The following is a 13,007-nucleotide window of genomic DNA, read 5'->3' as shown; positions in this document are numbered from 1 at the left end:
CAGTCAGTAAACTGTTCATTTTTTCTTGTCTAACTTTAGCTATGCCTGAATGTGATTCAACATAGTTATTTAATGATTTAACTGTTTTGACCCTTCAGTGAAGTCATGAAAACTAAGGGTGTTAGCCCACAGTTCTCGCCATCAGCCTTATTATTGACATCAGATGTGCTGAGACACAGAGAAAGAGTCTTGGAATTGGTGTGGGACTCAGGAAAGATGAGACATGGAAATTAAGTCAGGGGCTGATGTGTGCCCTGGTGATGATTTGTGGCTCTGGATCATCTGAAAACTGAAGCAAGTGGCCATGTTGGAAAAATCTGCTGAACCAGCCTAATCACTCAAGTGCATGGCTGCTCCATCTGCTCTAGTGGAGTGTGACTTAACTGGAAATGTACAGACTGCACTTTTGTTGATGGATGCTAACAGCTGCCTTACTTTTTTACTGTCTTGACGTTTAGTTGGGAGAAGGGAACGGCTGCCAGAGGAATGTGGTTGGAGGATTCTGTGCTGTGGATGCAATTTCCAGTAGTCTCTCCTATCACGTTAGAAGTATATTAGCAGCATCACTCAACCGGTCTTATTCCATTACCTGCTGCTTCTAACATCTTGTACAATGTTCTGGGAGATTATTTTGAAAAAGTTCACCCATTTGTTGCATGAAAATTATAAATTTTTTGTCACAGATTAAACTTTTTTGTCTAATGTTTAGAGCATTATTTAGATCAATCTGAGTTCATTTCCTTTGCTTTCAATGACTGACTGACTGAACTAGGAGCCTGCATTCAATTTATATGATTACTGAAGTGCTGGTGACCAGTAACACAAATTATCATGTATATCAACACTGAGAAGCCACCAGTTTAGGAAGGGGTTTTTTTTGCATGTAGAATTTTTTAAAACTGAAGTAAATATTTGTGTTGAATACATTCAGGTAGAGCATTGTAATTTGAATGTTAACAAAACTGATGCCTTTATAAGTCTTCAGAAATTATAATGTTTACCTCAAACATATTGGTATGGGTTTTTTTGGAATGCTTGTTGAATCTTTGTGTCTTAATCATATTAAATGACACTAATTAATGTAGTCAAAGATGATTTCTGTATCATTACCTTGTATCACTCTTCATGTTATTGTGTTAGCATGTTTATTTCAAAAGGTTTGGATATTTGGTGTGGTTAATTTTAGAGTAGAGCACTAGATTTATTTTAATCTCAAAAATGCAAGGGCTGGATAACTTAAAAAAAATTCTATATATGCGTTGAAGATATCAAGATTTCGTATTCCACAAGTAATGAATTTAAATGTAAACCGTATCATAATTTGCATGGTTTTATTGCAAAATGTTGTCATCGGTACACAAACTTAATTGGCAACATGAAGGTGGTACTGCTTGTGGAGTGTATAGCATCTATATAATTCCAGATAATTTATTATCTGAAATCAGGCTGATTTCAGATCAGTAATAGATGGTATTTTTTGCAGAGGTATTTTCAGGATCCTATGTGTGTGAGACCAGTGTGAAATGAAGAAGAAAATTGAAAAGACAGAAAAAGAGAATGAAAGACAAATTGTTGCCAATGTACAGCAAATCTGACCATGCTTAAAATGGAAATTTAACTCACAGAATGTCTTTGGGTCAGTGCAAATGTAATAAAAGCTTATGTAAAAAACTTTTTTGTCTGGCACAAAAATCGAGTTGTTGGGAATGATTTTTGAAATGAAGTTCACTTTAGTAATTTAATTTAAAAAAAAGGGTTTTCTTATATATTAAGATCATGAGCTTTTTTAAGAAGCACGAGCCAGAAACTGTTGGCATTTTTCTAAATGTACACAGCTCTATTTTAGCATGAATCCTTTTTTCTTTTTTTAAATAAATGACATGCTATACACTGCTTTATATTTACCAAACAATGCTCCAAGTGGACAACACTTGATGGTTGTCAATAAATTGTTATATATTCTAACACTTACAATGTCTTTTTCTGGTGTTTTGAGAGTCAGAATTCTTTAATTCTGTTCTTTGTAAACTTATTCTTTATTTGTTCTGTACAGTTTTCTTGACTGTAATTGCTTGAGAATAAAAATATTATTTGTTCCTACAGTCATGCTGTGTGTGCTAGTTATCTGAATGCCAGTTGCATGTTATGCAGATATTAACTCGTTGATTGCTGTTATATTTTCTAGGTCTTTTGCCCAATTTTGCACAGAAAGGATTTGGAAAAAGAGTTGCTTTTAATGTTGGTTTCTCAAAACATAGTATGTTCACATTTTTCAACTGTAGAATGGGGACCAAAAGCATTCCTTTCATAGTGCTGTTTCCCATGCCCAAATGTACCTGGTCATACAATTTTACAGGCATCCCTCGCATCCACTCAAAATAGGAGTCATGTCCTTTAATGAGCGGCCTAACACCAGTTTTAGGTCCCATCCAAGAAATTGGGCTGCCCTGAATGGAGCAGACATTGGGCCTGCACAGCTCAGTTTTCTGGGCATGGATGTGACCTAGCAAGCAGCCGTCACCAAAAAAATTGTTTTTTTTTTAAGCTTGATACAGAGCCAGGAGGAGTGGATCTGCTCCTCCCATATCCACAGCACTCCCAAGAGCCACTGTCAACCTGCAATAGGCTTCCATCCTTTTGACCTCTCCCAACCCACACCCAGATTTAAATGAGGGCGATTGGCGGGAGGCAAACAACACAAGATTCAACTGTTCCAAATAGGCGAGCTACCTCTGGAGGCATGATGCACACTGGTGGTATGCCTAAATTATTGAAACGAGTCTCGAGGCCCAATTTTGGCCATCCAATTTGGGCATGTGCTCAATGAGCTCCATCAGTTATGAATCCAAATATGGGACATAACTAATTTTCACCAATTTCTTTGAAGCAATCTCAGACGATAAGTAATTAAGATACTAATGAACTAGCATTTACCTTGTTTCTCCATTGACTTTCAATAATAATCAGTTCTTTAACTGTCTTGACAATTGAAAAATACCTCACATGCATTGCTTCTGATGGCCTTTACTCTATTTTCTGGCTGTGGCCAGTTTGAAAAGAAAATACTGAAACTCAAACATATGCAGTCATTTTAGGTTTTTGAAACCGAATTCTGCAAGGCAGTCAGGTAGTAAAGGTTGCTACAGCTTGAGGCTGAATTTTACCAGTCTGTCGCAGGTTCCGGCGGCAGCACCTGAAGTTGCTGCCGTCTCTGCATGCCACGTGTGTGTTATCAGAAGAAAGTTCCTCTGATAATGAACAAACTAAAACTGCAATTCTAAATGCATGTGAACTGGTACCAGAAGCATGTAGACAGAAATTCCGATACATCCGGAAAAGGCCCACACAGACACACCTTGAATTCAAAAGTATCAAACAAATGGCTTTGGATCACTGGATACAGTCTCTCTAGTAGAACCCTCATGTGAAAATTTGAGAGAAGTGATGTTGCTGGAAGAGTTTAAAAATAGCATTCCAAGTAGTATAAGAACAAAGAATTCACAGAGTAAGAGAAGCAGCCACCATGGCAGTTGACTTTAATCTCACACATAGGCTTTTCCCTGAATAAAGGGTTTTTCATGGTAATTCCCAGAGATTCGGAAAGGGAAGAAAGTGGGAAAGTGATAAAAGATGGAGTGTTAGCAACAGAGAAACAAAAGGTGGGAACAGAAGAAGCCTTATACCAGTAAGGAAAGAAAATGCAGAGGGCAGGAATGTATACCACAAATCTTTGTGTTCCCATTGTGGCAAAACAGGGCATGTTAAAGCTGACTGCTGGAAGTTAAAGGGGAAGCCCATTAATCTTGTAGGGGTGCACAAGGTTAACAAAGAAAAGGGTGCCCCAGCCGATCCGACAATGGCCCTAGCCATGGGAAAGAACTCCACAAAGAATGCTGCCGCAAGTACAGGAGAAGTAGAGAAAATTCCTGAAGGCCATCAGGATTTTGTTTTAAAAGGAACAGTGTCTCCATACCCCTCTAGTGAGGCAAATTATCCCATTGTCCTGCTTGGAGACACCGAGGCCATTTAATCCCTTATGCTGGGTAAAGGAATGACCTTCCCACCAGAGAGCTCGCTAAAAGTGAAGTATCTAGTAAAAGGAATTGAAGGAGGGTGCATGTCTGTACCTCTGTATCGGGTCCACTTGCAGTGCGACCTGGTTTCTAGGCCAGTTACTGTAGAAATTGTCCCTAGTCTATCTGTGGCCGGCATAGACTTGCTACTTGGAAATGATTTGGCTGGAGGTAATGTGGTCACAGCCCCAGTGATGTACCAACCAAATTAAGCCACGGAGACAGAGCAAATACAGAAGGAAGTCCCTGGAATCATTCCTACTTGTGCAGTAACAAGGGCCATAGCCAAGCCAAGCAAGCTCGCCAAGAGAGAGCTAAACCAGAAAATCAGCCCAATGACTCGGGTCTGGCTGGCTGAAACTTTTTTGGAGACTTAGGGGAAGTAATTGACAGACACTTCATAATTGAAACTCAAAAAGCAGACACTGATTTACAAAAGATAGCACAGCCAGCTTATTCCAAGACAGGCACAGAGAAGCTGTCTGAGCGTTACTATTTAACAAATGAAATTTTAATGAGGAAATGGAGGCCCCCTCCTCTGACCTGGAGAGGAGAAGTGGACAGTAGTTCACCAAATTGTGGTACCCCCCCCCCCCCCCCCACCCCCCTAAACAACGCAGAGAGATTCTGCGAATTGCCCATGAAATCCTTATGGCTGGGCATGTGGGTATCTGAAAGGTCCAAGCCCGAATTAGCCGACACTTTTACTGGCCACGATTCCACAAGGATGTGGTTACATTTTGAAATACCTGCCAAATTATTGGGAAACCCCAACCCAACCTACCATTAAACATGCGCCACTGATCCCCATTCCTGCTTTTGAAGAACCTTTCAGTAGAGTTCTAAACAATTGCGTGGGATCCCTACCCAAAACCAAACAGGTCATCATTACCTGTTAACTATCATGGATATGGCCACCAAATTCCCAGATGCCATACCCTTGCGGAAAATTACTACCAAAGCCGTAGTTGAGGGGTTAACCCAGTTCTTCACCAGATACAGACTCCCCAGAGAAATACAGCCCGATCAGGGAACCAATTTCATATCCCAAATGTTCCTGGAGGTCATACAAAGCTTCCGTAATGACCAGCTGAAATCCTCAGTGTATCAGCCCTAATCACAAGGGGCTCTGGAACAGTACCATCGGACCCAAAAAACTATGCTCCGAACATATTGCTGTGAATACCCCTAAGACTGGGACAAAGGAGTAATTGTCTTGCTATTTGCCACCAGGGATTCCTCCAATGAATCCACAGCCTTTACTCCCTTCAAATTGATTTTCGGACATGAGGTGAGAGGCTCCCTAAAATTGAGCAAAGAGAAGTTCCTAGATCAAAGAGAGGAAACCTCAGTACTAAACTTTGTGACCACCTTCTGGGAGAGACTTTCCCAGGCCTGTGTGGTAACAAAGGAACATCTCAAAACCTCTCAGGAAAAGATGAAATGACAGGCAGGTCAGAAAGCTGCAGTCTGTGAGTTTAAATCAGGAGACTAAGTTCTGGTGCTGCTACCCCTGCAGGGCAAACCTTGCCAAGTTTAGTGGCCCATATCGTATATGGAAAAAGGTGAATGAGGTAAACAATCTAATTAACACTCCTGACAGAAGGAAAAAACAAACACTGTGTCATATTAACATGCTGAAAAGATACTACAGCCAGGAACTAGACAGATCAGTTTGTGTGTGCCAGACAGTAAATGTGAAAGGGGAAGAGAGCAGTAGTGGGGACGAACTGGACAAGGATGAGAGCTTTGAAAACTCTAAAATTGAACCCCCTATCGATAAATTGGAAAACACCAACATTTTAAATGGATTAGACACAATGCTGGACTATCTCTCTGAACAAACGAGACAGGACCTAATCACATTATTAAAGGAGTTCAAGGAAGTCTGCAGGGACAAACAGGGTTGCACACCTTTAACAGTGCACCATGTGGAGGTAGGAGAGACCCCACCAATAAAACAGAAGCCCTATAGCTCAGGCCCAGCAGGAAATCCAGTACATGCTGGAAAATGATTTAATGGAATGCAGTCAGAGTAGCTGGAGCCCTCCTATAGTATTAGTTCCCAAACCTGATGGTTCAACCAAACTCTGGATTGATTACCACAAGGTCAATACAGTTACAAAAACATATTCATGTCCAACCCCTATATCGAAGACTGCACAGACCAGGTAGGAAATTTCCACCTGCATCAGCAAAACAGACTTACTGAAAGGATACTAGCAAGTACCAATGACCCAGAATCAAAGGAAATCTCTGCCTTTGTCACCCCTGAGGGTGTATTTCAGTGCAAAGTAATGCCCTTCGGTCTGAAAGATGCCCCAGTCACATTCCAAAGGTTAACGAATCAAGTGATAGCTGGTCTAAATAACCGTGGTTGTTTACCTTTTAGCTAGTTTCAGCAACACCTGGGAAGATCATTTATATCATTTACAGGCCCGCTTCAAAAGCCTACAGAATGCTCACCTTGTGGCCAACTTGGCAAAAAAATGAATTTGCCAAAACCAAAGTCACCTGTTGAGGCCATATCATGGGCCAAGATCGAATATTGCCAAGGACAGCAAAAGTGCAAGCCCTGGTGGATTTCCCCATTCCAGAAACCAAGAAGGAAATCATGCACTTCCTAGGAATGTGCGGGTTCCACCGCAAATTTGTTCGCAATTTCAGCACCATAGCTGCTCCCCAACAGACCGGCTAAAGAAAAGTGCAAAAGTGGTGTGGTCAGAGCCATGCCAGCTAGCATTCGAAAAGATGAAGACAATTCTAACAAATGACCTGGTATTGGCAACCCCAAATTTCAACAGACCTTTTAAAATGGCCGTTGATGCCAGTCATTTTGGAGTAGGCGCCATCCTACTCCAGGATGATGATTCAGGTTTGGAAAGATCAATTGGCTATTTCTCAAAAAAAAACTGAACAGACACCAAAAGAAATACTCCACTACAGAAAAGGAAGCATTAGGGCTCCTCTTAGCTCTTCAACATTTCGAAGTCTGTGCCAATAATAGGCACAAAGAGATTCAAATTCATACAGATCACAATCCACTCCTTCCTGGAAAAATTCAAAGTAAAAACACCAGGTTTTGTCGATGGAGTTTACTCCTCCAACCATTCGACCTAAAACTTTCACACATAGTGGAAAAAGACAATGTCCTAGCCAACACACTGTCCAGAATGTAAAGAACACTGTAAATAAAATTGATATCAGACACGGGGCTGGAAGCCTGAGGAGTAGGGCGGCACAGTGGTGCAGTGGTTAGCACCATAGCCTCACAACTCCAACGACCTGGGTTCAGTTCTGGGTACTACCTGTGCGGAGTTTGCAAGTTCTCCCTGTGACCGTGTGGGTTTCTGCCGGGTGCTCCGGTTTCCTCCCACAGCCAAAGACTTGCAGGTTGATTGGTAAATTGGCCATTGTAAATTGCCCCTAGTGTAGGTAGGTGGTAGGAGAATTGAGGGAAGATGTGGTAGGGAATATGGGATTAATGTAGGATTAGTATAAATGGGTGGTTGATGGTCAGCACAGACTCAGTGGGCCTAAGTTCTGTATCACTCTATGAGTAAATGAATGTGCAAAGTGATGTGACCCTAAACTGTCATACTGTTTCTTTTCCCTCTTTCAAAACCCCCCAAAAAAATACAAATATGAAATCCAAGGAATTTCATGTTTTCCCTTTTGGAGGAAGTGTCACGCACATTGGAGGTGCAATGATACAACATTCACAGAGTAACTCTGAAGAGTTAAGAAAAAAGCAGACTTTTTCTTTAAAAAAATGAACCTTCATTTTTAAAAAGTGAACAATGGTCCAAAATGGCTGCTGAAGAGAAGGGGACTACCCTTTTATATATTCAAATAGTCTGACAAAGACAAAGGACAAATCTTCAAAGCCAAAAGGTGATAATGAAACCCATCTCACATCTATCATAGAAACATTCCAGAATTGAATGTTGTCTTCTAAAACAAAGGAGATGTGAAGTAGCCACAACCTGGGCCATTATGCAATCAAATTGAGAAAGAAACCAGAATGTCTCCGAACAGGAGGTGAGAAGTGATAGTTTTACCTTTTAAAAAAAGACAACCAGAAAGAGGGAGAGAGACTGACCCAGAAGGTGAAGCTACTTGTAACTGTTGCAGAATGCACATGCCCCGCTGGAAAAAATCTGACATCTACATCATACAGCAGAGAGAGAGAGCTAGAAGTGACCTATCATCTTCAACAGAACCTTCAGTCAAGAGAGAAATCTACAATCATCACAGGATTGCAAACCTTCTATAACTTGAGTCTCAAGTGAATTCAACAGGTTTATCATAACCCTTCTCCCCCCTCCCCCGCTAAAGCTCACCTACCTTTTTCCCTGCTCCATCTATTTCTTTGTGTGTATGTGTGCCCACGCGTGAGTGAATGTGGTTGCAACAGTTTCAGGATAAGGCATATTGGCAGAGCAGGTTTGAGGGGCCAAGTGGCCTACTCCTGCTCCTAATTTGTATTTAAACAATTGGCTTTTGGTTTTTAAAAGCCTACAAGAAAACCTGTTGCTGTCTGTTTATTTGAAAAATAAAACACAAAAGGGCTAAATGCAAATACACTTGCTGTGGTCAGGTGAGGAGTTGAATAGTGAGAACCGCTGATGTCACACTATGTGGGCCATAACACTAGTCACGTAATTTTTTTAAAAACTCATCAATTATCTCCAGTTTACAGTAAATTTTGTGGTTAATTCAAATATTGCCCAACATATAACTGGTATTAGTTTCTTACTATTGACATATATTTGGAGTGATAGCTGAGGAAATCACCTCAGAGTCTTTGTGTGGGTGTCAGTAATGCTAACATTTATTCATTATTCCAATTAAAAAGTCTCACCAGTTACACCCTGTTGCAGGAGTTAACGCGAGTTAATCGAGGCCAACAGAAGTGAGTCATGTTGAGTTCCAGGAATGCATTGGTGGGGCTTTGAAATGTTTCTGTTTAGTTTAGTTTAGAGATACAGCACTGAAACAGGCCCTTCGGCCCACCGAGTCTGTGCCGACCATCAACCACCCATTTTATACTAATCCTACACTAATCCCCATATTCCTACCACATCCCCACCTGTCCCTATATTTCCCTACCACCTACCTATATTAGGGGCAATTTATAATGGCCAATTTACCTACCAACCTGCAAGTCTTTTGGCTTGTGGGAGGAAACCGGAGCACCCGGAGAAAACCCACGCAGACACAGGGAGAACTTGCAAACTCCACACTGGCAGTACCCAGAATTGAACCCGGGTCGCTGGAGCTGTGTCTGTTTATCTTAGCTTAATGAAATGGAGAAATTCCCTTCAACACAAAAAAAAAATCCAGGATTGTGTAATGTGTTTCAAATAAGCCCCTTTACTATTCAAATAATCCAGTGTTTTAAGTCAACATCTAGATATTTGAATGAAAAAGTAACTTAAGGTTAAGTGTTATGAATGGGAGAGTCCCCCATTTGAGGTAGATTTTAATTTTCCATTGGCTGGCCTCCACAGTACACCGACCACCGTCCAATCTCTCCAGTGGCAGGCACTAACAACTTGCTGCAAGCTCCAACTAGCGACTAACTGCTACTTGCTGTCTTTCAGCCGGTGCTGTATCAGGCACATAACAGCAGTCGACAGAAAGGTAGGTCCAGGATGAGAGACAATTTTGGAGTGCAGGAGCCTGGGATGACACTGACATCCCATATTATTCTTGTGGAACTCAGAGGAGCACTCCTGCACATGTTGACCCCACAAAAAATAATTTTAGACTAAACGTCAAGTTTTACTGAGTGGTGCATCCACGGTGCACACTCCACCCTCTAAATTGCATCAAAGTCTTAAATAAATCATAGGACCCCAATTTGCATTTGTTACTGAAGCTGCCAGATGGGCCACTCAGCAGAAGGCCCTAGTTAAAACAGCGCCAGAGCAGGAATGGATCAGTAAGTCAACGATCTCAATTTTAACTCTATAACTGTCCCATTTCTGCTGAGTTGAGGGAGTTAAAATCAGCACTTTTGTGTTCAAGCAGTTAGTTATTCTGAGCAATTTGATCTGAAAGTCCTATATGTTTTAACAGAAACTCAGTAAAAGTTGAAGAGGAATGTAAACTGGTTCCATTATTATTTCCTACATGTAAGTTCCATGTATATTCAGTTTGGTGTGATGCATTTCTAATTATGTGGGGAAATTTTCATTTTGGGCATGGGTGGAAAAGTGTTGTTTACATCTCGCTCGATATTTTCCTTTCTATGAAGTCAATTGAAGGGAAATCAGATATTCATGTAACAGGTGCTCAATCCGCAATTGCCAGTTTTCCACCAATACCTAAAGTGAGAATTACTGATGACCTGAGTATACTGTACACCTAACATTGCTCAGTAATTTGCATGTCACTCATCTGGGTTGATTCATGATGCCTCTACATGCTTCACTACAAGATTTTTAGCGCTGCATTCTTGAAAGTAATAAAAGTTGATTTGCATCACACTGACTTTCTAACACCAGAGTGAAAGCTTAGTCCTGGTCGCAGCATGATTTCGAGTTCCCAATCCAAACACTGCATAGCAAATTGAAAAATGCAGTGTAGATTAAGTTAATTCGATGTGCACTTCCAATATTTTTGTATTAAGTGGGGGGTTTTTGAAACACCAGCATGAAAGATTTACACCATATTAAATTTATGTCAAATAGCACTTACTTGCTGACAGCTGTTTCCCAGGTGGTGAAAGGTCAGTGTAAAACTTGCAGCAGGTGGATAGATACCTCTATTACACTATTTAAGCTGTGTTTTCCTAGTAGTGGACAATGGGGAAAATTACCACTGTATGTCATGTCCACAAACAGCAGGACAAATCCAACCCTGTTCATTAATGCCCTATCAGCCTACTCCCAAGTATCAACAAAGTGATGGAAGGAATCATCAACAGTGCTATCAAGCTGCACTTATACAGCAATAACCTGCTCACTGATGCTCAGATTGGGTTCCTCCAGCACTACTCAGCTCCAGACCTCATTGCAGCCTTGACCAAACATGGACAAAAGAGCTGAATGCCAGAGGTGAGATGAGCGTGACTGCCTTTGACACCAAGGCAGCATTTGACTGAGTGTGACACCAAGGAGCCCTGGTTAAATTGAAGTCAATGGGAATCAGGGGGAAAACACTCCACTGGCTGGAGTACCTAGCACAAAGGAAGATGGTTGTGGTTGTTAGAGAGCAAATATGTCAGTCCTTGGACATTGTTTCTGGAGTTCCTCAAGGTAGCATTCGAGGCTCATCTATCTTGAGTTGCCTTATCAATGACCTTCCCTTCATCCATATCTTCGGAAATGAGGCTGTTCACTGATGTTTGTGCAGGGTTCAGCTCCAATTCCTCAGATAATAAAGCAGTCCATGCTGGATCTAGCAAGACCAGGCCAACAGCCAGGCTTGGGCTGATAAGTAACAAGTAGCATTTGCTCCACACAAGTGCCAGGTAATGATCATCCCCAACAGTAAAAGGCTGACATCCCCTCGCTGACATTCAGTGACATTCCCATCATCAACATCTTGAGGGTCACATTGATGCCATGAGTACTGGAGCAGGTCAGAGGATGGATATTCCGCAGTGAGGCTCACCTCATGATTCCTTAAAGTCTTTTCACCACTTACAAGGAACAAGCCAGAAGTGCTATGGAATACTCTCCACTTGCCTGGATGAGTGCTGTTGCAGCAACACTCAGAAAACTTGACACCATTTAGAACAAAGCAGTCCACTTGATTGACAGTCCGTCCACCTCCTTAAACATTCACTTCCTCCACCACAATAGCACCATGCTGCAATGTGTACCATCTACAAGATGCACTGTAGAAACTTACCAAGGTTTTTTTCAACAGCACCTCCAAACCCACAGCCTCCACCACAAGCAAGCACACGGGAACATCACCACCTTCGGATTCCTCTCCATGTCACACCATCCTGACTTGGAACTACATCACCATTCCTTCAATGTCACTGGATCTAAGTACTGGAACTCCCTACATAATGGCACTATGGAAGTATCTTCACCACATGAACCTCAGCTGTTGAAGAACAAGGCCCACCATTACCTTCTCAAGAACAACTAGGGATGTAGAATATATGCCAGCCTTACCAGCCACATCTGAGAATTAATATTAGAAGAATAGTGTAGATTGGGATAGGTGCGCTGGAGCACAGCAGAGATGTGATTAACACTTGTGTATGATAGGGAAGGGGTATTGTTTTTGGCAATTAAACAGCTAAGAGAGACTAAGAAAAGACAAATAGTGTGGTGTTAACACCCACTAATTGATCGACTTGATTTGTTATGTCTGTAAATGTGTACCAAGTAATAACCAGTCCACGGTAGTAGGTTCTTTGCAATGTTTACTTGCCTCAAGGCAAAGGACAAATTATTTGTACTCTTTCCCATCTTTCCTAAAGGTATCACTTTTACTTGGTGGGGTTTTGTTTCATTGTCCTTGTAGAACCTGACCTGAATAACTCTCCTCCACATGTGACCTTTGACAATAAAGCCTAGATCTTCATCTCAAGCAAATACTTGAATGGAAGTATAGCAGGATGCGGTTCGCCAATTCAATAATAAGGGGAATGCCTCCACCACAGTTCAACAATGCTTCTAATTGCATGCTCACCATTCACCTGGAATCTATATCTTATCATAGAATGTAAAGGCCTATTGTTATGATCCCTGTGGCGACCACCAACAAACCAAAAGAATCAAATCCACCAACTGACCCCAATTTAGGAAACAAAAAACTCCAAATGGACAAGATTTAAATTCTATAAATTTTTACTTTAATACTCAAACCAAAACCAACATAAATTAAATATGAACCAACAGTTAATTTACATCGATATATATCTGAAGGATTACACATTAATTATCAGATGCAACAAAGATAGTC

General features: G+C 41.3%; 1 protein-coding gene across 2 annotated transcripts in view; it reads left to right on the top strand.

Annotated features, from left to right (window-relative positions):
- The window catches only part of jph1b (junctophilin 1b), a 170,915-nt gene extending 168,813 nt beyond the window's left edge, over positions 1 to 2,102 (top strand). Inside the window, exon 6 of one of the 2 annotated variants that reach the window (XM_068032060.1) lies at positions 1,484 to 2,102. The gene's annotated coding sequence lies outside the window, so the exon portion shown is untranslated. Of the gene's footprint in view, positions 1 to 98 lie in introns of both variants that reach the window. The other variant, XM_068032059.1, reaches the window with a different exon arrangement.
- Positions 2,103 to 13,007: the final 10,905 nt, after the last annotated feature.

This window comes from Heterodontus francisci, chromosome 5, assembly GCF_036365525.1.
Source record: "Heterodontus francisci isolate sHetFra1 chromosome 5, sHetFra1.hap1, whole genome shotgun sequence".
NCBI classification, from domain to species: domain Eukaryota; kingdom Metazoa; phylum Chordata; class Chondrichthyes; order Heterodontiformes; family Heterodontidae; genus Heterodontus; species Heterodontus francisci.
Note: the sequence above shows the minus strand (reverse complement) of the source record. Positions and strands in the feature narration are given on the sequence as shown.